Source organism: Patella vulgata, chromosome 4, assembly GCF_932274485.2.
Source record: "Patella vulgata chromosome 4, xgPatVulg1.2, whole genome shotgun sequence".
Classification (NCBI taxonomy): domain Eukaryota; kingdom Metazoa; phylum Mollusca; class Gastropoda; family Patellidae; genus Patella; species Patella vulgata.
In genome coordinates, this window is record NC_065882.2 from 37,618,579 (window position 1) to 37,644,381 (window position 25,803).

The following is a 25,803-nucleotide window of genomic DNA, read 5'->3' on the forward strand; positions in this document are numbered from 1 at the left end:
GACCCGTGTCGGCGGAGAGTGGAATCCTGGTAATTGAGTGGGGATTTGGCTTGCGAGCCCTTTCTCTGCAACACATTACTTTGGCCCATGGTTCACCTAGACGGGAGGTCAGTGTGGCCCACACTGATCAATCGGCTTTGGTCGTTTTTTGCTCTGTAGGATGTACGTTTTTCTAATTCCATTGCTTTGTTGGGTTTTTTTCACTCAGCAGGTTTACCTTTGTGTCCTGAGTACAGTCTACAGAGCGGCGGCTTGGGTCAATCAGGTTAGATAAGTATTTTTACTTTGTGGCTTGAGTATACCCCTCGTCGAGCCCTGAGGCCATGCGCCGGATATCCGCGCTAGTCCTCCCCTTAGTAGGCAGGGCAGTAACCTGGAGGACGACGAGGGGTGAATAATTTAAAAAATTATATGCATGGATCCCCATATCCCCCCACATCAATAAAAGAACGTAAACAGAAACGTCTGAGTACAGGAGACGTTTCTGATTTATTTACTAATAATAATAAAATGTCAAAGTCTTGGCCGAGGTTTCTCTTAATTGTCACCATTTCTAATAACCAAGGGTTTAGCTGGCTTGGCCGGCGAGCCCAAGGCTATTAAAAAACTAAAGAACGGAACACTCTTAATAGAATGTGCCAAAGAACAGCATGCTACCATGCTTCTTAAATCATCATCTTTGGCAGACATTCCTATTAAGATGTCTCCCCATAGGTCTCTAAATTCTAGTAGAGGTGTAAAACGTTGCCGGGACCTTGAAGGCAGCAGTGAGGAGGAAATGGTAGAATACCTTTCTCCCCAAGGTGTACAACACGTTAAAAGAATTAGTGTTCGTAGAGGAGATAGGGTGATTCTAACAAACACCTACATCCTCACATTCAATCGTCCCGACCTACCTAAGACTCTCAAGGCAGGTTATTTAAACATACCTGTGGATTCTTACATATCCAATCCTCTTCGTTGCTACAAGTGCCAAAAGTTTGGGCACAGCAAGACTGTCTGCAGGGGTAAAGACACCTGCGCTCGCTGTGGTTTTGATGGCCACGAGAGCGCTACCTACCAGGCTGAGTCTTGTTGTGTGAATTGTAAGGGAAAGCATTTTGCTTATTCCCGTGAATGTCCAATATGGCAGAAAGAGAAGAGAATCCAACATGTCATGTCTGAACAAAAAATATCATATTTCGATGCTCAAAAGCAGGTAGATTTAATTGCACTTTTTCCCACTACTCCACAAGGGAAATCATTTTCAAGTGCAGTTAAAGTTTCAACCAGATCCATCTCTGTTCAGACAGACATAACCTGGCCTAATAAGCAGAAAATGAAGACAACATCAGATCAAAATAAAGGGGTCTCGAGCTCTTCTCATTCGTGTGAGAGCTCGATTCAAACAACCTTGTCCTTGCCTGGTGAGGGTTCATCTTCCTTGCCCCAAACTGAAGTTATTGAGAGCAATCTCAATTCTTCTACCCAGAATGGCAAGGAAACGCCTTCATTAGATAAATCGAAACCTGCTACTCCTGATCCCAGGTGTACTGGGTCAGGATCGCAGCCATCGGCTATCCCCCCTCACAGGAAAAAGTATATATTTCCGCAAGACAAAGGAAATTAGCAAAGTTGCGTGAGAAGGGTAAAAAGGGTTCACAAGACCCTATTATCCATTTCACTAAATATGGGGTTGATCTGATGGACGGTATTACCGTTGAGGGGGTCAATAATGACCCCGTCTACGGTAAGCCGCCAAAAATAAATTATCCCTGACAATGGTAAATTCCATTATTCAATGGAATTGTCGTGGTTTAAAACCAAATTTTAATGAAGTTCAACTTTTAATTCAAAAGTATAATCCTCTAGCTATTTGTTTACAGGAAACATTTTTGAGGAATTCGGACACTTTGTCTTTTAGACAATTTGTTGGTTACCATCATCACATAGTTGGTGATGGTAGAACACATGGGGTGTTTCTATTATTCTTAATGGAGATATCCCTCAGAGTCAAGTCACCCTCAGCTCGTCTTTACAGGCAGTTGCAGTTAACGTGACTTTGCATATACCTATAACACTTTGTTCTGTTTATCTTCCACCAAGTTTACACCTTAATCCCAGAGATCTTGATGACCTTGTTTCACAACTTCCTCTCCCGTTTATAATTACGAGAGATTTCGATGGTCATCATTCCCTCTGGGGTAGTCCAGATGATAACAACAGAGGTAAACAAATAGCGGACTTCATTAACATTAATAATTTGTGTTTATTAAATGATGACTCGCCTACTTATCTACATCCTGCCACAGCTTCTTTTTCTTCCCTGGATCTCACCATTTGCTCACCGGTCCTTTTTCAGGATTTTACATGGAGGGTAAATTAAGATCTATGTGATAGTGACCACTTTCCTATCTTGATTGATAATAATGGTCCCTCTCCGGTCGAAAGACCTCAGAGGTGGACGTTGCATAAGGCTGATTGGGCTCTGTTTGAATCTTTGTGTCTCGTCTCTCTTGATACAAAAGAGTTAGAAGATACAGATGAACCCATGGCCTTATTCACTTCAATTCTTCAAAATGTAGCTGAGCAGGCGATTCCAAAAACCACGACCGAAGCAAAATGTTTCAATAAACCATGGTATAATGACGATTGCAAATCCGCTCTTAAAGAGCGTGATCGTACCCTGAGACGATTAAAGAACCACCCTTCCATGGAGAATATTGCGGCATACCAAATGATCCGGGCGAAGGCCCGCAAAACCATACGTCAAGCAAAGAAATCTTCATGGCAAGGTTACGTCTCTAGGATCAATTCCCGTACCACATCCAAATCGGTATGGGATAGGATTAAAGGTAAAAGTAGTGCTTTATCAGTTAACCATCTTAACGTTGATAATACCACCTTAACAACATTTCCTGATATTGCTAATTCTCTGGCCAGTACATTTTCATTCAATTCATCATCCAATTTCTCCTCTGATGCCTTTCGGGGCGTTAAAAATCAACAGAAGAAAAGGCGACTTAATTGCAAGTCCTGCAATGATGAATGTTACAATGATCATTTTTCCGTTGTTGAGCTCCGTGACGCACTTAAACGAGCTCGCGATACTGCAACTGGTCCAGATGAAATACACTACCAGATTTTAAAACATTTACCTTTTCCAACACTCTTAATCTTACTGGATCTTTTTAACCAGATTTGGGTTGATGGGAATTTCCCTCCTTCATGGCATGAAGCCACAATAATTCCCATCCCTAAACCGCGTAAAGATCATACGAATCCTACCAACTATCGTCCGATCGCTTTAACTAGCTGTATGTGCAAAACCATGGAGAGATTGGTGAATCGAAGGCTTGTTTGGTACCCAGAGTCCAACAACCTCATTACTGTCCTCCAATGTGGATTTCGGTCCCAAAGGAGCACTCTTGATCATCTCGTTCGATTTGAAACGTTCGTCAGGGACGCTTTCATCAGGAAGCAACATTTAGTTGCAATATTTTTTGATCTGGAGAAAGCTCAATATACTACATGGTATCATGCGCGACCTCCATAACCTCGGCCTACGAGGTCGCTTACCTATCTTTATTAAAAATTTCTTGGAAAATAGGTAATTTAAGGTACGACTGGGATCAATATTCTCTGGGGTTCCTCAGGGAAGTATATTATCTCCTACTCTTTTTGCTATTAAAATTGATACAATCCCAGCGTAAGGTCTTGCTTCGATTATATCGAGCTTTAATAAGACCAAAACTCGATTATGGGTGTATTGTGTATGGGTCTGCCCGCGAGTCTTATCTCAAAGAGCTTGACACCATACACAACCAAGGACTTAGAATCAGTTTAGGAGCATTTCGTACATCTCCAGTGGACAGTTTATACAGTTGTGGATGAAACCAAATTTCTGGAGCTGATATTTGATAAGAAATTATCATTTATCGCCCATATAAAAAGCCTCAAAAGGAAATTTCTGAAAGCCCTCAACATATTGAGAGTCTTATCAAATACTGACTGGGGAGCAGACCATAAGGTCTTGCTTCGATTATATCGAGCTTTAATAAGATCAAAACTCGATTATGGGTGTATTGTGTATGGGTCTGCCCGCGAGTCTTATCTCAAAGAGCTTGACACCATACACAACCAAGGACTTAGAATCAGTTTAGGAGCATTTCGTACATCTCCAGTGGACAGTTTATACAGTTGTGGATGAAACCAAATTTCTGGAGCTGATATTTGATAAGAAATTATCATTTATCGCCCATATAAAAAGCCTCAAAAGGAAATTTCTGAAAGCCCTCAACATATTGAGAGTCTTATCAAATACTGACTGGGGAGCAGACCATAAGGTCTTGCTTCGATTATATCGAGCTTTAATAAGATCAAAACTCGATTATGGGTGTATTGTGTATGGGTCTGCCCGCGAGTCTTATCTCAAAGAGCTTGACACCATACACAACCAAGGACTTAGAATCAGTTTAGGAGCATTTCGTACATCTCCAGTGGACAGTTTATACGTCGAGGCGCACGAGCCCTCATTGTGGAACAGACGTGATGAACTGGCCCTGCAGTATGCTACGAAAATAGCATCTTTGCCAGGTCATATTTCATTTAACACCATATTTAGACCCTATCATGAGCATTTATATCTGCTCAAGACTAAAGTTATTCCACCATTCGGTATTCGCATACAACCCCTTTTATTTGAGGCTGGTATCGGCCTTGACAGTATTGCGAATACCCCTTTCTTTAGGACTCCACCGTGGGCTGTATCTCCCCCAAAGATTGATTTCGATCTTATACAACATAAAAAGAGAGATACTAGCTCCACGGTTTTTCAGTCTCTCTTTCGAGAGCTAAGGTCTAAATATGGTGATTATGCTCCAATTTACACAGATGGTTCGAAAGATGATGATCGGGTAGCTTCGGCTACCGTGACACCATCTGAGACCATATCTGTCCGCCTTCCACCTGCTGCTTCCATCTTTACAGCTGAACTCAAGGCCATTCTTCAGGCTTTGGAGTTCATTCAATCATCATCTAACTTAAAGTATATAATTTTTACTGATTCTTTGTCCTCGCTACAAGCACTAAACAATAAACAGCTTTATCACCCATTCATAGCAGACATTTATAGTCTGCTATTATCTAACGAGTTAATCAGCAAGGACATTGTCCTTTGCTGGCTCCCCAGTCATATGAATATCAAAGGGAATGATCAAGCAGACTCGGCTGCCAAGTCGGCTTTAGATCTTCCCATATCTGAATTTTTAACGCCATATAAAGATTTTAAATTTATTATAAATAATTTCATTTATGGCCGCTGGCAACGGTCTTGGGATCTTGCAGGCACAAATAAACTTCATCACATCAAGCCTCTCTTAGGAGATTGGCCAAGCTCCTATAGAACCAGCAGGAGGGATGAAGTTGTTTTGTGTCGCTCTCGCATTGGTCATACATTTTTAACTTATATTTTCATTTTGAAGCGAGGGCCTCAAACAGAATGTGTTCACTGGCATGTTCCTTTGACAGTAAAACACATCTTGATTGAGTGCAATCATCTCAAGAACATAAGATCGAAATAATACCTTTGCCAGTCTCTACGTCATCTATTTGGCCAACTGGGTTTATATTGTAACATACTAGACTTTTTAAAAGAGACATGTTTTTATCATAAATTTTAATTTTATATTTATCACATCATTTTTGTATTTTAAATATCAATATGCATAACAGGTTTATTTCATTTTTAATTTTAGTTACTGTGATATTGTTTTTATTTATGCATATAATACTTTTTCTGTGATATTTGTTTAACTTGTCGCTCATAAATCACCATATGTTTGGCGCAATATAGCCCGGTTGGAGCTGACGTGCCATAAAACCACATTTCATTTCATTTAACACACTGGGCAAAATTTTAGAAAAAATCATATTTAAAAATATCTATAATTTCACAATAAGTGGAAAGCAAAATAACTCCGCTTCTTACCACTTGTTAGAAATATACGATCATGTAAGGCCTTAGACAATGGTAGCGAAGTAAAATCAATATTTTTTGACATTAGTAAAGCTTTCGATCGCGTCTGGCACACTGGACTATTTCATAAATTAAAATCAATTGGAATCAGAAATAAAGAATTAAAACCTTTGGAAAATTATCTATCAAAACGAGAACAAAGAGTAGTAATAAACAGTGTTAGTTCTTTCCTGAAAGTAAACAATGTAGGAGTTCCTCAAGGCTCTATTCTAGGTCCTTTGTTGTTTTTAATCTTTATCAACGACATAGTTGATAATATTGATTCTAACATACGCCTATTCGCAGACGATACATCTATATTTCCAATTATTGATAATCCTAAACTGGCACAATATTATTATACTTTGAATAAAGAGATACAGAAAATCTACGAATGGTCGAAAGCCTGGAATATTAAATTTTACCCAGCCAAAACTATTAGTCTTACATTCTCCCGGAAAATGTCTCCGTCAAACTTTAAGCTCACATTTAACACATCGGAAATATCGGACCATCTGTCACATAAACATTTGGGCATATTCCTTAATAATAAGTGTACGTGGGAAACTGATATTGATTACCTCGTAACAAGAACCAGTAACTTGATTAATTGTATGCGCTCTTTTAAATATCGATTAAACAGGAAAACACTGAGGAGTATTTACAAGTCCTTCGTTTTACCAATTTTTGATTATTGTGATTGCGTTTGGATAAACTGTACGAAATATGACCCTGACTTATTAGCAAAACTGCATTTCGATGCCCTCCGAACTATAACAGGATTACCACGAGGTACATCAAATGATATCATATATAACAAAACGGGCTTTTGCGCGCCGAATCAACGCCGTTCGATACATAAAATGATACTTTTTTTTTTACAAAATACTACATAAACTAGTGCCCAGCTATCTATCTGACATTATACCGCCTCTTGTTGCCTCATATACTTCTTATAATCTTCGAAATTCAGAAAACATAAAACAAATTCCATGCAGAACAAGTCATTATCAAAACGCTTTCTTTCCATCAGCCATACAAGACTGGAATTATTCAACCCCGGGCATTAAAGAATCTACAACACTCTCAGAATTAAAAAAATATCTCCAATCTATCAATTAAAACCTAAAGAATACTTCTACTTTGGCAAAAGAAACTGGCAAATCATTCATTGTAAAATGACCCTTAATGCTTTTGTGGGAAAATATTTGAAAATTGCGACCACTATTTTTTCAAGAGTCCTCTGTACTTAACCCAAAGACAAATCACAATCGACGTTTTAAATAACCGTGATATACTTGTATCCAATTCAATTTACACGTACTGAGGAATATGATATTACTAATATAACAAATCACTAAAAAATGTGTGTTTATTAATAAGGCTTCAAACACGCCATATATTAAACATAGACCTTCCGGACATTGGTATCTGATGATCGATTCAAAGTTGGAATTACGAAATGTAATGAGTATGTTACACCTCTAAAATAATCATTTTCGTCTTCCGTACTTCAAACTTTAAACTTACATATTTTATCCACACCTTTGGTTTAAATCACACAACACCTTACAGAGCTATATCCTTAAAGTCGTCATATATGTAATGATCATAATTATGGAAACAGTTTTATATAAGCAGTTTAGCTTGTTAATGCATCCTATTCACTTATATTCTCTTAAATTTTCTCCTCAATAAAATACTGTTTAAACCAAAATATATATTCGTAATATCAATAAACAAGAATACGATTACAATTAAGTCAAAAATTAGTTTCTAATTTCAGCCATTTCCGAGAAATATGCAATTTTACATGAGTTCCTTACCGTGTTTCTGATGCCCGTAAAATTGGTAATTATTGTTAGATTTGCATTAATTTTTAACCGTAATCATGATGACTACTGATAATATCCTTCGAAGCAAAACAGTAGGACATTAAACCCCATTTCATTTCATTTCTGATAATATTCATAGTCCGGGAGCTAGGCGAGTTTTGTTCAAAATGGTTTGGGATGGATACTAGTGGCGTATGACTGGGTTAGGAGACCCCAGAAACCCAATTCATAAGTTGCGCCAGAGATGGGTGTGGTAAGCGAGCGCCATCCACAGTACGCCCCCCCCCCCCCCCAAAAAAAAAAAATAAGAAAATAAAAAATAATTAATCAAATTGTTTTATCCAACAGGGAAAGTGCAAGTTCCACTTCAATGCCATTTGATACAGGAATGTGGCCTGAATTAGAAAATATAACAGGAAAGGTCATTTAAGAACAAGTTCATTTAGAACTTATTAGTGATTTATTCAGCATAAAAGGTGCATCAGTGAAACTAACATTACAATATTACAATTGATTGATAGATAACACTTAAGTCAGAATCACTAACATAAAAACAAAATTTGTGGTGGAAAGGCCACTCAACAGGCATCGCTACATCGTGTTTGAGAAGACATATTGTGGCCAAAGGAAATATGTAAAAATCTTGGGAAACTGAAGGACAAATCAATTACAGATCTTCATTGTCATCGGAAGTGACGTAATATTGGCAAAAGCTGTATTTTTAACTTGAGTCACTGCCGATAAATGATCAATTATTCAGGGGAGTAACTTTATACGTTTTGTCAATAACAAAATTATTGATGTTTCGATTTCAATAAATTTTTCACCATTTGATGCCTAATGCAATTAATCTAATAGTGCCATCATTAAACGGTTGATGGAAAACGGTTTCATTGGTACGGGAAGTGGCGCCAGTTATTGGGTAAAGGACACAGGTGAAATCCGCCATCACTGTATCGCAGTTACAGTTATTTTTTGTATTGCTCTGAACTCGACGGGGTTAAAATAAAAGTGAGTGATGACTTGTCATTAAAGCTAATTCCAAAAGTGCACTCATAGCAAAACTTTGCGAACTCTTCTCTATAAGTTGAAGTTTCATCGTTCGATTTGCAAAATGTCATCGTTTGCAGGATCAAAATCTTTGCGTTTTCAGGTTTTGTCTTTTTGAAATGTTGTCGTTTTACTTTTTAACTTAACATTTTAATTTTGACATATTTTGTAAAACGTTTTTATTTGTTGGAAATTAAGCTTCAAATTTTCGATAATATAGATCATCTGCAGATGCCCTTGTTACACACTTGAAATATACAGTTTAAATGTGTATGTTTTAGTCTGGATTCATAGCACTCATTGGAAGAAGCACTTTTCATGCATATTGAAGCTAAAAACTCTTATACCAAATGTTTTCATTTTCCACCTTGGGATGAAGGCTCATAACTTTGAATTAGTTAGTTTAGATAAGGGAGTGTTAGGTTAAGACACCTTGGTAAGACAGTGATAATATATTCAAAGCAATCATTTTCTATATACGCAGCCAATATAAAAAGTTTAATATTGGTGATACATGATATGTATGTGGAGCATACCGTGTGGTAGTGTTTTGTATCTTTTGTAAAGATGGAATATTTGGACACACAAAGAAGGCTTTTACCTATAGTCTAATCGGGACAGGATTAATGAATGAACAAATGTACAATTTGCTTCACGATTTAGATAATCTCTTTCCCAACTGATATTTTTCAGATGAACGTAACATTTCCTGGTAAGATCGTTTAATGCGATTGTTCATACTTAATAGTAAGTGCAGAGGGACTACACCACACATATTTTACACAAAAAAACAAATATATGGACAAGACACAATACGCAGAAAATCACAAACAAACGAACAATTCAAAAAAAGTGAATGCGTCCGGGGGCTAGCCGTAAGCGTCCACTGCGATGTACAGTCCCGGGCCTATAGTGACACAGACTTCACACATATTTGAAAGCAATCAGGAATATAACCCAGAGAAACCATATGAATGTAAGCATATTGAAGTAAAATCTAACTGTACAAGTAACCACATCGGTGAAATGTATAAAAAAAACCAGGTAGTCTAAAACTAAATGTTCTAAGTTAAATTAATGATATAAATAGCTGGCAGTTATCACTATAATAGTTAAAAACTAGATAATGTAAAGGGAATTTGCTGAAAATTTCAGTCAAATTGATCCACTCTGAACTGAGATTTTAGCGATTAAATTTTCGGCCTAGTCTCGATCATCATTACTAAAGTCGGTACGATAAAAAAACCTAGTCTCGATTATCCATTTCATGATTAAATTATGAAAGGAAGTCGAACAGCATATCGGAACCTAATCCAATAAACATCGCAGGCTAAAGATGACATCGAGAGTTGATTATGGTCTGGATAAGTTAATTAATGCTAAATTAATAATTTAGATAACATTTCAGGCCTAAAGAAAGACCTGCAATAGGCAGATTTCGCTCTTGCATAATGTATTTTTAAGAAACGTTTTAGTATTCAATAGAATCGAGGCATATTGAATACAGTTAGGGCACATGTTCCACCCATCACAAAAACAGAGCAAAAAACAAACAATACCTTCAATAGGCAGATTTCGCTCTTGCATAATGTATTTTTAAGAAACGTTTTAGTATTCAATAGAATCGAGGCATATTGAATACAGTTAGGGCACATGTTCCACCCATCACAAAAAACAGAGCAAAAAACAAACAATACTGAATAGAATGAAGCAAATGAGAAATTGTAGACCGTCTCGAAAGACAGGCGTCTGCTGACTGAATGACGTGATGTAAAAAAGGCTCTTGAAGGGGGGATTTTTGACTGACGGTGAAAGATTTTTCGACTACTATAATGTGGTCAAAATCAAGTTCATTCAGACGTATCTGTGGTCAAGTGACTATAGCTTTGATCTTTTCACCAATTAGTTCCCGAATATTCCTAGTATCTAGTGTGTTTTCCGATATTTAGTGTGTTTCCGGTGTTTTCAGATATTCAGTATAAAATGGTGTTTTCCGGTTGTTTTCCAGTGTTGTCCGGTTGTTTTCCGGTGTTTTCCGGTATATAGTATTGCCGCTCAAAAACGCAACCTGACTTCTGAGATGGTAATTTGTTCTCCGTGATTTTCATGTAATTTATGCTGCACGTGCTGTTCACCGGGACCAGCCCTATAAAATACATACCTGGTTGAATCATTCACACTACAATGTCAGCAGCATGCCACGACTCACGAAAGCTGAGAGGAACCAGGCGCCTGGAAGACTCGACGCTGGCCACACTGCCCAAGCCGTTGCCAATCACTTCCAGGTCAATGTTCGGACTATCTACAGGCTTCAGCAACGCTTTCGGGTCACCAACACCACGGATGATCGCCCCCGAACTATATAGTAGACCAAGGATTACCGCAAGGCAACAAAACCACCATGTTGTGCGACAGCACGTGCAGAATCCCTTCACACGGGCATATGAGACAGTACGTCAGACAGTGTGAACACACGGAAGACCCATCAGTACCGATACAGTGCGCCGACGTCTCACCAGAGAGAACATCCATTGCCGTAGACCTTACCATGGAACGATCCTCACCCCTCGCCATCGACGTGAACGTCTACAATTTGCTTAACAACACCAGAACTGGCGACACAGGCAATGGAGAAATGTTCTGATTACAGATGAGAGTCAGTATTGCGTATCAACTGCAGATGGCAGGACCAGAATATAGTGTTAACGTGACCAGCGTTATTCTTACTAATGTGTCATGGAGCGAGACTCATAGGGAGGTCCAAGCATAGTGGTTTGGGGTGGAATCGGCCTGAACCAGAGAGTGGGTCCTGTGGTGTTCCAAAATCTTGGTCCAGGGAGAGGCGGCGGCATCACAGTAGTGCGCTACATCATTCAAGCTCTCAGACCCCACGTCAAACCACATTTCCCACGTCATCGAAACAACGTTTTCCAGCATTACAATGCCCGTGCCCACACCGCCAGAGTTACTCGGGACTTTCTACAGCAGAACGGTGTCATCGTTATGCACTGGCCAGCCCTTAGTCCGGATTTAAACCCAATTGAACATCTATGGGATGAAATTCAGAGGAGAATTTATAAAGTCGTACCGAGACCAAACACAGCCGATGGATTGCGCCAGGCTTTTCTGAGAGTGTGGTTCCAGGTGCCAATGGCGTTCATCAATCGTTTGGCCCACTCCATGTACAGACGCCGCGCTGCTGTTATTGACACTCGCGGTGGACACACCAGATACTGATGTACCGTATAGATATAGACCGTGTACAGACCCTAAACCCTCTCGTAATTGGAATTGTGATGAATTAATCACTAGTGTGTCAACATACAGTTCACAAAAAATTGCTTTGGTCCATTTAGTAAGTCATTTTCTAGAATAGGCAATTAGGCCCCCCAATTACAATATCAATCCTTCTGAGCAGTCAGTTTTGGGGATTAAACTAGTTCTAAGCATGCCAAGGGTAACATTGGTCGGCCACGCCCAATCTACCTCAAATACACATCTCACTACAAGCACAAAATGGGCATCGAACCGTTGCTTAAGACACCCAAGGCCAATATGAACCCTTCTGAATAGTCAATTTGGGGAATTAACTCGTTTCTGAGCAGGTCAACGGTCATCATTGGTCAGCCACGCCAAATCCACCATATCTCAGTACATATGAGCACAATGTAGGTACCACACTGTTTCTTGGGAACTCCCTGGGGCAACATCATTCCCTCTTAGTAGTAAATGTTGGTGATTAATACACTTCTGAGTAGGTCAGAGTTGCATAGTTCATGCACATGGTACATTGAACACACAGATGTCAAACTGTACCTTGGGATCCCCTGAAGAAATATGAATCCTTGTCAACTTCTGGTTGGTGTTCCATTCTCCTGACTGGACTTGGTTGGAGCTGTTTTGGTTGTCGACTTGGTAGGTACTGGTATGGTTGTCGACTTGGTTGGTGCTGGTAGCGGAATGCAGGTGGTGGTTGGTGGAATCCTGGTGATGGTCGGTGGAAGCCAGTAGTGGTGGGGAGGGGGAAAACTGCTTGTGTGGATGTTGTGCAAATGGGACAAGATAAGAAAGCCGTAAAGACGAGATACAGTAGAGGTTGAAGAGAAGAGAGGGAGGGGGGAATAATATATATATATATATATATATATATACTGTGGTATTTGTTGTATGAAATAGAAAATGGGAGACAAAAATTAAATTAGCAGAGAGACAAGGTTAGATATTCGACGTATGTGAGCAGACTGATAGAAGAGCTCGTGCTCAAGCGTGTACTGATTTCAGAATGTGACTGGTAACGTGACGGAATGCAACTAGAAATATAACAAGTATGAAACAAAGGGAAATCGTTTGAACTTTGAGGTTTATTAATTACACAGTATAGTAAATTGTGTAATGTCAATTGTTAAATTTAAAACTATTAACAAATATAAAAATAAAATTACATGAAAATATAAAAATCAGTAGTAGACGCGAGGTGTGAAGACGTGTTATAGAGGTGCTCTCCTCGCTTGACTGATCACTATTTAATAACAAGGATAATTTTGTGTACTTTTTTTCATTGTGTTATATTATAAAACATTAATTCGTAAAATGATTTGCGATTTGGATGCTTGTTGGGCACACATTGGATGTTATACTCATAGGATAGCAGCCAGGAAATTTCGAACTCAAGGTTTATATCTAAATATGACGATATCACTCTTGTTCGTTGCAAATGTACTTCTAATAATGGCCGGAGATGTCGAGAGTAATCCGGGCCTTGCTACAGGGTAAACCCAGCTTCCAATAACCGGTGAGTTAGAATCTATTTCAAGTCGAAATGCTATTAAAGACTTAACTCTAGTCGTATCTGCTCTAAAAGATGAAGTTGCTAGTTTAAGAGGAGAGGTCCGGGAGATGAACATCAAGGATGAAGTACTTCAGTTACAAAGTGAACTGAAATAAGTTAAATCGGCGAATGAGGGGTTCAAACAGAGAATTGATTCAACGGATAATATATTGAGACATAAAAATTTGATATTTTATGATCTAGAAGAAAGGAACGATGGCCAAAGGAAGACTTGGGAAGATAGGCCGCATTCCATGGGCACAAATTGTCGTTGCAAAAATATTTTCGTTCCTACAAATCCGGTCTAGAAAAAATTTTGTCAGTGTATAGTTCATATAGAGATATTCGTTTGTTGTAATGTTCCCCAAAAAATTCCATAGTTCTTCGGTGATATTCTTCGTTGAAATCCGGACTATTTATTGATAGTAAAATTCATAGTGCGCGAGGTCACTGGACAGAATTCAGCGTTGTTCGCCGCGTCACGTGATCGTTTTTTCCACAATCGACCAATCACGTTATTGTCTACATTCGCGTGTGTTGTTGGTAAACACAAAATGGCGTGCTTCACGAGGAACAGATTGCAGTTATACATGTTGAAGCTACACTAAATGGCGACAAAGGCTCAATTAACTTGTATTGTTCACTTAGACAGTGTTAATAAGGGAAGTGCAGAACCCTCTTCAAACACAAGGTGAGATAAATGTCGTGAGGTAGCTATAGACTGGTTTCAATTGGATGGAAATGACCAATCCATTGCAGCCTTTTTCGATACAAATGGATATTTTATTACGAAGAATATTATATTGAAGATACAGTCGGCAGTGGTTTTGGATTTCATCCAACATTTTATAGATGTTTTAAGAACAAAACAGTTAAATGATGCGAGAAAGAAAGAGAGTGACCCAGTGATAAGGCAGTATCTACATTCAGTCCAACCGAAACTAAACTGTCACGACATACATACAGACTATTAGTATTAGTATTACTGTGATGTGGTCATAATATATTTTACCAAACATTATTTAACAACTTACTATTAGTATATTAATCATTCGATAAAAATAGCAATTCACTCATAACATAATATTTTAAACACGGTTTCACCAAACCTTCAACAAGATATGACCACTTCTATTCTAACTAGTAGAAGTAATAAATAAATGTAATAAATAAAGGTGCATCATATAGGCTACAGACCATAAGTCCAAAAAAATTTGTGAATGAAAGAATTGAATATAACCATCCAAGTCAACCCAGAACATTGCATGCTGTGATTCAAAGGAAAGAGGGGAATTATACTAATTAATCAAAGTTTTTGATAATCCCTAATTAAGTCTTTCACACCCCACTGATAAAGTAACATGAGCTGAACATTAATGTCCAGTCGACACGGTTCCTTTTTATTTAAATAATTTGCTTGAATGTAAGGGTCTGTAGCAGAGGAAGGAAACTGGGGGACTCGGAGAAAACTCACAAGGTTGAACAAGTGACCCTAGTCCTTGTCACGTACAAGCAGAGAATTGAAATTAAGTCATTGACGCAATGACAGACCTTATGATTTCATGTGTACATGTTAAACCATTCGCCACCCACCCTCCATATTAAATAGATGTCTTTGTAAATTATGTATGTTATAGTTATACAGTGTATTAAGTATTAAATGTCTACAGTGTTTTTAAATTTATGTATTAAAGAAATGTATATGAAAATATTATCTATTAAGAAATATTGGTATTTATATTAATAAATATCATTTGATACATAATATATCAAAATTCAAATGTTCTTTTTGGCCATTATGACCCTAATGTTTTGACCGTTATGTAGTTTTGACCAAAATGTTTGACCGTTATGACCAAATACTTGAGCCATTTTGGTTTAGGGCCTTCATGTCCATAACCCCTACTACTAGGCCTAGTACTTCAACAAATTTAAAAACTAAAAGTGTGTCTTATTCACCCCTACTCCTTCATTAATATCACCAAAGGAATCACATCATGGTGCAGTACTTGTTACTACTTCATCAGAGTTAAAGAAGTCAGTTTTATCAGAGAGCTGTATAATTTGCAAGAAAAAATCCAAGTATGTTCGAGCGGGGGCCATACAAAAGAGGGACAATTTAGTCCAGTGCGAAATAAAAACAGCATTTTTATTATTTTATTTAAAGCACCAATAACACTTTTGCTGTTTTGATAAGTCCAGTGAAACAAATACCGGTAGCCTTATTCTAACTACTAAATGAGTTAGTGTCTTACTCTTAGTGTAAATCCTCCATTAAATTGTATTTTATTTATCTTAGGTGATCAAAAATATTTTTCAAATCAAAGGTAATTAGTTTTGGATTTGATCGACTACATGTACAGTATCTTTTATAATTGTTTAAAAATATCAGAATATTTATTAATCAGAAGCAAGATTCCAACATTGAAAGTGTGTTTGGCACTTTTATCGATGATTACATGTAAACTATGTCGTAGGTGAGCCCCATATTGATGGGGGGGGGGGGGATCTGGTTCATTCGCAATTGCAGACAAAACCCATTTTGAATTCATATATCTATTGTAAGCTTATACATTGTAGATGCAAAATTTTATTTTGTCCATATGGACTTTTCCCTGACAATTCTGAGCTAGTTCAAATTATTTAAGCATTTCTTCTTAATATTTCTGCAACTTTTTAAGTTTTCAACCTTTATTTCAAAATATGTTTTTTCATTCTTAATCTTAGCTATACACTAGCCTATCCATGATCATTATCAAGACAGCAGGCTAGACAGGTTTTAAGTATTTTGTTATGTAAAATGAATGATTTTATTAGAATTACACTTATAGAAGCAGTGACCTTGTTGCATTCTCTGTAATCCTCCTTGATATTAAGGCATTTTTCTAGTGAAATAGACCGGTCCCATATCCTTAATCAGTGTCGAAAAAACCTGACTGACTGCCACATTTTATGTCAGTGTGATCAAAATACCTTTTGTGGCTCTCATACACCACTTCTCTACACGGATGGGACGTTTTTGGGGTTCATTTGATCTCTGTTCGTCCCAACCGCGAGCGATTTGCAAGGTAAATCGTTCGCATGGCTTTGTTTACAAATGCGATGACCTGGCACTTGACCCCAGAATTTTTGACCGCAACCCCGCAAGCGAGACCGCTGATTGGCCAAATTTTAAATAGATGCGCAGGATCCAACTCACATCTACGCAAATATGGCTCCGCACTATAAAGAAATAAGTCATCGATTTATAGCCTATTTCGAGCTTGAACTATTAAAGTGGCAGATTTTATTGGAGAACTTTGTTGACATATTGATTGCACGATTATTGATAGTCCGATTTGTAGACCGGTTTAGCGGGAGCGAAGGTGACAAGATTTTCACCCCGAGAATACGGCCTAAGATGGCGAGAAATTGGTTAGAAATGTTTTGATTAATGAATTAAAGTTAGATGGAGCCGATGATGACAGTTTAGTAGCCATTGATCGAGTTCATCGAATCGGAAAGAAAACATTGAACAGTAATCGCCCTCGCCCAGTCAAAGTTTGTTTTCATCGACTCAGAACAAGAGACTTAATACTGACTAAATCTCGAACACTTCTCAAAGAATCCACTGTCCGTGTTTCAGAGGATTATTCATATCAAGTTCGCTCAATCCGAAAAGCACTTATACCCCACTTACACGAGGCCAAAAAGATAAGTGAGAACTTTGTCATTCTGAAATACGACAAGTTAATTATAAACAAAGATGTATTTACATTTGACCTTACTAATAAACAACTTGTTCAAATCAATAAATAGCAACCCAACTTGAAAAATAACAAGAACAATTTTGATAAATTAACTTTTCTGGCTTGGAATATTGAAGGCCTGTCCTACAAACTCAATTCGTATGGTGACGAAATTCATGATCTTATCCAAGATTATAATATAAGAGGTTTCGTTGAAACATTCCAAAAAACAAAAAATGAATTTGCGCAAATTTTTCCTGGTTATTGTGTCTTTGAGTGCATGCGGAAATGTGAATCACTCAAGTCATCGGGTGGGATACTCATGCTTGTGAAAAATTCTCTCCAAAAGTATACTAAACAAATACTAAATGACGGAACATACGAAGAAATGGTATGGTTACACATTAATACAACAACGTTCAGTCTTTAAAAAAGACATTGTAGTTGGTTGTATCTATATACCTCCTAAAAACTCGATTTTCTACCAGAATAAAGATTTTGTATGTAACTTATCAGCAGTCGAATCGGCACTTATTTCTATACAACATCTTTATGAAAACGTCGAATCGGCACTTATTTCTATACAACATCTTTATGAAAACGTCGATATTGTTTTAATGGGCGACATGAATGCGAGAACGAGATTGGACTTGGACTACGTGAAGTTTGATAAACCAGATCACATTCCGGGTCTAGAATATTTTTACGGGATATTCGTAGAAATAGACGTACCACGTAAAAATTCCGACAAAATTATTAATCCATTCAGAAAACATTTGCTAGAATTGTGCTGGGAAAATAATTTATTGATATTGAATGGTAGAAAACCATCTGATAGCACAGGTGATTTTACTTATGTAACTTCAAGCGGTGCTAGTACTATAGACTATATTCTTGTTAGTAACAGCCTCTTTAAAAGTATTACTGACTTTTGTGTTCTGACACATGATATTTCCAAACATTTACCAATATCATGTACTCTACAAATATGTCTGGAAACGTATACAAAGTACATAACGCAATAACGAGATACAAATGGAAAGGTAATTTTGCAGACAAATTTGACGCCTTCATAAATACAGATGATTTCATAGATAAACTCGAATATATTATATAAGTGACAATCTTAATTTGTCAACTATTGATAATACCGTCCTTGACCTTAACAAATTATTACAATCCATTGGTGATAAATCCAATATGAAAACTGTGTCTACTTCGAGTACAGTATCCCGCCCACAACCGCTGTGGTTTGACAGTAACTTACGGTCACTGAAACATGAAAGGTGCAATTTATTAAATACTTTTCGTATCACGAATAGCCAACGAGATTTAGAACGATACTTGGATGGCAAACATTTCTTTAAAGACGAGTATAAGCTTAAAGAAGAACTCTTTAAAAAATCTTTAATCGAGAAATTGTGCGATGAAAAAGACTCCAGTGTTTTTTGGTCAAATATCAAAACACATTTTAACACAAATAAAGCTACGGCCGTCAATATAAGTATTGATGATCGGTATAATCATTTTAAAACGTTATTAAACCCGACTGTAGATACATCGGATGTTGACTTTGACAATTTTGTTCAACAATATGTGATTGAACACGAAAGCAAACATAAACAAATCGTAGGGGATCCAGGTTATGCCGAGCTAAACCGCGAAATTCCAGAATCAGAAATTATACATGCGATAGGAAATTTTAAGGCGGGAAAAGCTCCGGGTGAGGATCTGATACTACCCGAATTTTATAAACGCGCGGTATCTCAACTGTTACCATTGTTACATAAATTATATAACTGTATATTAAGTTGTGGTACCATTCCTAAGAATTGGTCCAAAAGCATTATACATCCTTTACATAAACAGGGTGATATTGATATTCCTAAAAATTACCGAGGAATTTCGCTTATTGATATCTCTTGTAAAATCCTATGTATAATTATCAACAAGCGACTAGTTAAATGGTCAGACGAGAATAGCTTACTAGTAGAGGAACAGGCCGGTTTTCGTCGAGGGTATTGAACCATTGACAATATATTTACACTTAATGCTATTGTCCAAAAATATTCATCAAGACCCAAAGGTGGTGTGCTTTATTGCGCCTTTATTGATTTTTCTACCGCGTATGACTGTATCTCCAGAAGTAAGCTATTCTACGTGCTTCTTAAAAGAGGACTCAATGGACGAATTTATAATTTATTATGTAATATTTATAAATCAGTCCAATCTTGCGTAAGAGCAAATGGTACTCTGTCGGATTCCTTTGACTGTCTCTAGGGGATAAAGCAGGGATGTGTACTAAGTCCTTGGTTGTTTGGAATATTTATTAATGAGCTGGCACTAGTAACCAAAACTGAAAGTGGCTCTGGGATCTTTATTAACTCCAGCATTGATGATGTATTCTTGCTTCTCTTTGCGGATGACTTGTCTCTTTTGGCAGATACACCAGGTGGGCTTCAAAATAAACTAGATATTCTACAGAAATACTGCAGTAAGTGGCATATGAAAGTCAATATTGAAAAGTCTAAAATTGTAGTGTTCAAAAATGGAGGTGTTCTGTCCAAAATAGAAAAGTGGCACTATCAAAGTAATCCGATTGAAGTTGTAAATAGTCATAATTATTCGGGTATTGTCTTTTCAAGCCGTTTAAAATGGAATGTGTGCTGCAAAACTCTATCAATGCAGGCATCTAAGGCACTAAACGTCATCAAGTTATGTATTTCAAAACTGGGTAGTAGAAACGCTAATATAGCCTTTAAATTGTTTGATTCAATGGTTTCTCCTATTTTATTTTATGGTGCTGAAGTTTGGGGCACAGAAATGATATCAAGCATAGAACAAGTTCAAACTAAGTTTTGTAAATGGATACTTTGTACAGGGTTAAAAACAACAAATGCTCTTGCAAGAGCTGAATGTGGAAGATACGAACTGCATGCAAATTATGTTTGTAAACCTATTAAATACTTCTTTAAATTAATGTCAATGGACAGATCTAGATTACCTAAACTGTGTTACGAAATGCTCTATAATCAGGATTTAAATGGTCGGATAAATTGGTGTTCAAGAATGTTTGGATAAGCCAGGGTGTCGCAAATGTGAATGAATTTTTATTCCTTTTTAAACAGCGTGTCAGAGATGTTAGCTTACAGGAGTGGCACGAGTTTACTTCGAACTCGCCCCGCTGTATGTTTTACTCTGAAATAAAATCGGGAATATACCGGGAATCTTACTTAATAAATGATCTATCACACAAACTACGTTTTGTATTAGCAAACTTTAGATGTTCAACACCTTTACCTGAAATTGAAGAAGGACGTCGGACTAAAATCACAAGGGAAAACCGTGTTTGTAAAATATGTAATTTAAATCAAATCGGTGATGAGATTCACTTTATGTTAAAAAAATGTCCAATTTTAAATGATATAAGAAATAATTTTTTACCTCGATGGCTAATATTTTCTTGATTATTATATTGTAGCCAAGACGTTATGATTGTATTTATATTGTATCATTATCAAATATATGTGATTGTACTATAGGCAAATGCCTTAAAATTGTAAATAAATTATTATTATTATTATTATATTATAAAAATAGAAATGAAATTCTTACATATAATATAGACGGGTCGTTCCTGGATTATATCGCGATGCACATTTCGGAGTGGTATCCTTTGTCAAGCGATGATAATCAGTTTTCTAAAAGAAACTAAAGATATCATAAATGAGGATGCCGGAGGAGTGGATTCGCATAAAACTGGCATCCTCATTTATGATATCTTTAGTTCCTTTTAGAAGAAAGACTTAATCAAATGTGTTTGGGAGACTGTTACAAGGCGGACGAACGGTCACCCCTATAGCCACATATTTTCCTATGACAAGACAAAAACAAACAGTTAACAGAGTTTAATTACCGATAACAAAACGAAACAAAAACATATATACAAATACAAAATACACATATAATTTATCTTCCAACCCCCATGTCGACAAAGTTTATCATCAGGAACCACTGTATGCAGATAAGTTTCACTGTTGGTTCTGTTATAAACGCGATTAACCACCATAGAAAAAAGTACAAATCACTACTGGATTTCTGGTGAAGCGAATAATACAAACTCTATTTAATTTCTGGTGAAGCGAATAGCACAAACACTACACGATACAGGCTGGAAATGAAAATGAAATGAAATGGTGTTTAACGTCCTACTGTTCTGCTCCTATACTAGGCTAATGAAGACGGGCATTCGCCATACATTGTGCTATGAGGGAAATTTTGCCCGGGCAGCGGCAAGGGATCTTTTACGTGCATTCCAATGTATACATGGGACCTCGGTTTTTCGTCTCATCCGAAGGACTAGATAGCTGTCCTTGTCAGGTCCTCGATACAAGCTGGACACAGCTTCTGTTTTACTTTGTCGTGAACACAGTGGAATTATATTAATTAAAACATTCTACAATCTACTGCCATCTACAAGACAAAGGTATTTTCAGTTAGCAAATTATATACAACATGCAAGCATACCTTTTAACCCCATGATATATAACGTAAAATTATACATCGAAAAATAATACAGCATACTATATACGGCACAATTACCAAATTCTTAAATACAATAGTTTAAAATCATAGTATACTCACAGATTGTCACCATTTTACCCCTAATGTCTGTCATCTAGACTTCATGTCAGTTTGACGTTATATACAATGTCGCCAAGACCATCGTTTGTCACCAAGACAAGAAAATACACATGTCACCAAGACCATCATTTGTCATTAAAGACAAGAAAATTATTATGCCACCAAGACCATCATTTGTCGAAATATTCACCTAGGATTAAAATTACACGGAACAAACATTAGACATTAGACATGTCGGTTACTCCCTACTACACTTCGGGAACAGCAACTAACAAATTCAGAATACCTTCTTAAATACCCTACCTCAAACTAAAACTCACACACAGCATGATTTCCGGACAGTCACATGCACATCACTCATGGCTTTATAATTGGCAACCATAACACCTTGTTAAATTCAATGCATTTATTTCAGTCTGGATAATCGGTTAACAATCTATGGCAGTAAACAAGGCTAGTGAGTACACTAAAGAGACAGTACCCAACTCTATAAAGGGACAATACCTCACTCAAAGCATGACATTTACTCCCCCATCTTCTGACTAAATTCTAAAAGAATTTTGGCATACAAACACAAAATCAATGAATATTTTTATCATAAAATCAGCTCCCACATTATCCCTACCTTTTATAGCCATAATTCGAAATCTGTAAGGCTGAAAAGATAAAGCCCAACGCATAATTCTATTATTATTATTTATACCTGTCTTATTAATATAAATAAGAGGTTGGTGGTCAGTTTCAGGGACAAATTCCTTACCATATAAATACTCTTGAAACTTTTGAATAGACCAAACTAAAGCTAAGCACTCACGCTCGATGACCGAGTATCGGGTTTCTCATAGCAATAACTTACGACTGATGTAAGCTACCGGAAATTTACCATCTTCGAACGCCTGTAGCAACACAGCACCTAAACCAACATCCGAAGCATCTGTTTGTAAATAAAATGTGTTTTCAATATTAGGCAATCTTAAGATTAATGACGATGATAATATCCGTTTCAATTCATCAACTTTAACAATGTTCAGGACCAAAAACAACTTTATTTGGTCTACCCTTTTTTGCTAAATCGGTTAAAGGAGCAGCTATGGTTGCACAATTAGGAACAAATTTCCTGTAGTACCCTGCCAAGCCTAGAAAACTGCGTAGGTTTTTCTTGGTGTTTGGGATCATGGCAGATTCAATGGCTTCTATTTTCTTAACCTGGGGTTGTATAACCTTATTAGCTATAAAATGACCCAAGTAATCTGTCTAAATCCAAATAAACATTTCGACGGCCGAGCTGTTAAATTTGCTTTCCGTAACCTTGCAAAAAGTTCAATTAAAGTATTAAGAGTCACTCCACGAGAAAACCATGCAATATCATGCAGATGTTCAAAGGTGGGGGTCGGCGGTTTTAGTTCATATTCACAGGTTTTGGTCGACCCATCGAGCCTACCCCCCCCCCCCCCCCCAGCCAAAATCGCCGATTTCAGAAATCAACCGTTTCCGACATACAGGCCGATTACGTTTTTCGGGTGAATTTTGACATTTTTAGGCCAAATTTCTGCAATTTTTGTCGCACTACCAACGCTGTTACATGACTCTGGCGAACTAGGTTTTGGTTGTTCGTGATAGTCGGCGTCTTACCCTATCACATTATCATGGTAACCCGGTTTAAGTTCATTTTCCATAGGTGTCAGGGGACTACACAAGATACGTGCCTGGAGATACCTGAAATGTACCCTATCTTCAGATCGCGATAACTCCACTGGAGCAGGGTTTGCGATAAAAAGAATAAAATCAATTTATTTGCAGCTTGATCAGTTCTAACACAGAGAGAGAGAAATGGGGTTTAACGTCCACTCGACACAAACTGGGTGATTTCGGGACTAACATATGGTTTTAATTTTATTTCAATAATTCGCTTGCGCATAGGGGTCTTTAGCAATAGCAGTGGGAGGAAACCGGATGACCCGGAGAAAACCCACGAGGTTGGACAGGGGATTCGAAACCACGCCAGTCGACTCAATGACAGACTTTATGATACAGCGCGCGCACGCTAACCATTCAGCCATCCACCCCCCCCCCCCCCAGTTCTAACAACATAAGAAATAAAATCGTTGTCATCTAACTTGCAACAGTATGAAAATTCGTTTCGAAAGTTACCAAAATCTTCAGTTTTGATTGGGATACATCGGCTGATTATTCCAGGTACCCAATCGCCCATATTGTTATTCAAAGGGTCAATATATCAACTACAGCTCACGTTCAACCCGCTTTGGGAAAATATCCAGTCCCTGTGTGGTTTGTTATCCAGTCTACAAATCCAAGATGGCGTCTCCCAGTGATGGGATTTCTCAAATTCTCGATCTGAAATGTCGATCCTGATTATTTAAACTTTTTTTTTTGTATGAAAAATGAGAAATTTCAATTCAATTGATGAAAATCGACAATTATGTAAACAGACCCAATTTCTATGAAAATCGCCTATTTGACCTTGACCTTCACTCGCGAGGTCATCAGGGATACAATTTGAAGTTCACACATTGCTCTATCGACAAACCATATCTCATTCGAAAAATATTGAAAAATAAAGTAGTTAAGAGCTGGGATTTTTACCGAAAATAAAGAGGCATGACTCTTATCGTTATTTAAGCAGAAAAGAATCACACCACAATTAAAAATAACGTGTCAACAAAATATTCAAATCCCGTACGTAATAAATTAATAGGCGCACCTCGATATTTTTGATATTTAATTTCCCCGTCTTCATTAGCCTAGTCGGAGCAGAAAAGTAGGAAGTTAAACCCCATTTCATTCCATTTATTCTATTTAATTCCCGTATGGTATTCAAATTTATGTTATTAATATTCGTACAAAATTAAATGTTTTCGTAATACATTGATTGAATGAAAGCTTGCCGATCCTGCTTCGGCTTCAAATTTATACGACAGCAAATGAATGCCGAACTTCGGAAATAGGAATAGTTTGTGATGTGAAAACATCGTTTTCTTCTTTATAAAATGTCAACAAAATATTCAAATCCGCACATAATAAAAATAGTAACACCTCGCTAATTTTGTACGCCCACATTCTCGTGTGGACGTATATTGTCGTCGCCCCTGTCCGTCCATCCGTCCGCATTTTAGTGTGGACGTATATTGTCGTCGCCTCTGTCCGTCCGTCCGTCCACAATTTGTTTATGGACACTCTACAGATCACAATTTTGATCCACTTTCAACAAAACTTGAAATATGGGTTTATGTCCCTATGATCTCACTTCCTTTCGATATTGGCATGTATCGGACCGTAACTTCATGGACTATGGCACCTGATTTTACGAAAAATAATGTTTTTAGCTTGTGGACATTGGAGGTCTCAATTTTTATCCGATTTTGATGAAACTTAAAAGGTATGTTTATAACCCAAAGATCTCAGTTCCTTTCGATATTCTCGCATATCGGATCTTAACTTCCTGGATTATGGCCCATGATTGTATAAAAAGTCGCGTTTTTAGCTTGTAGCCCTTGTAGAGGTCACAATGAGTTCGAATTTCGTGAAAATTGGACGAAGCTGCCGGACAAAATGACCGCTCCTCGTACGCAAATAGTGTAAAAGTATGTAATTCCAGGGTTATGGACACCCTCGATGTCACTATTTCTATCTGATTTTGATAAGACTTAAAATATATGTTTAGATCACAAAGATCTCGGTCCCTGTCGATATTCGCGCATATCA

General features: G+C 37.4%; 1 long non-coding RNA gene across 1 annotated transcript in view; it reads left to right on the plus strand.

Moving 5' to 3' along the window:
* LOC126818853 (uncharacterized) overlaps positions 1 to 8,813 on the plus strand; it is a 66,735-nt gene extending 57,922 nt beyond the window's left edge. The window contains exon 3 of the long non-coding RNA XR_007679369.2: positions 8,179 to 8,813. This is a non-coding gene — a long non-coding RNA (uncharacterized LOC126818853). The remainder of the gene's footprint in view (positions 1 to 8,178) is intronic.
* The last annotated feature ends 16,990 nt before the right edge of the window (positions 8,814 to 25,803 follow it).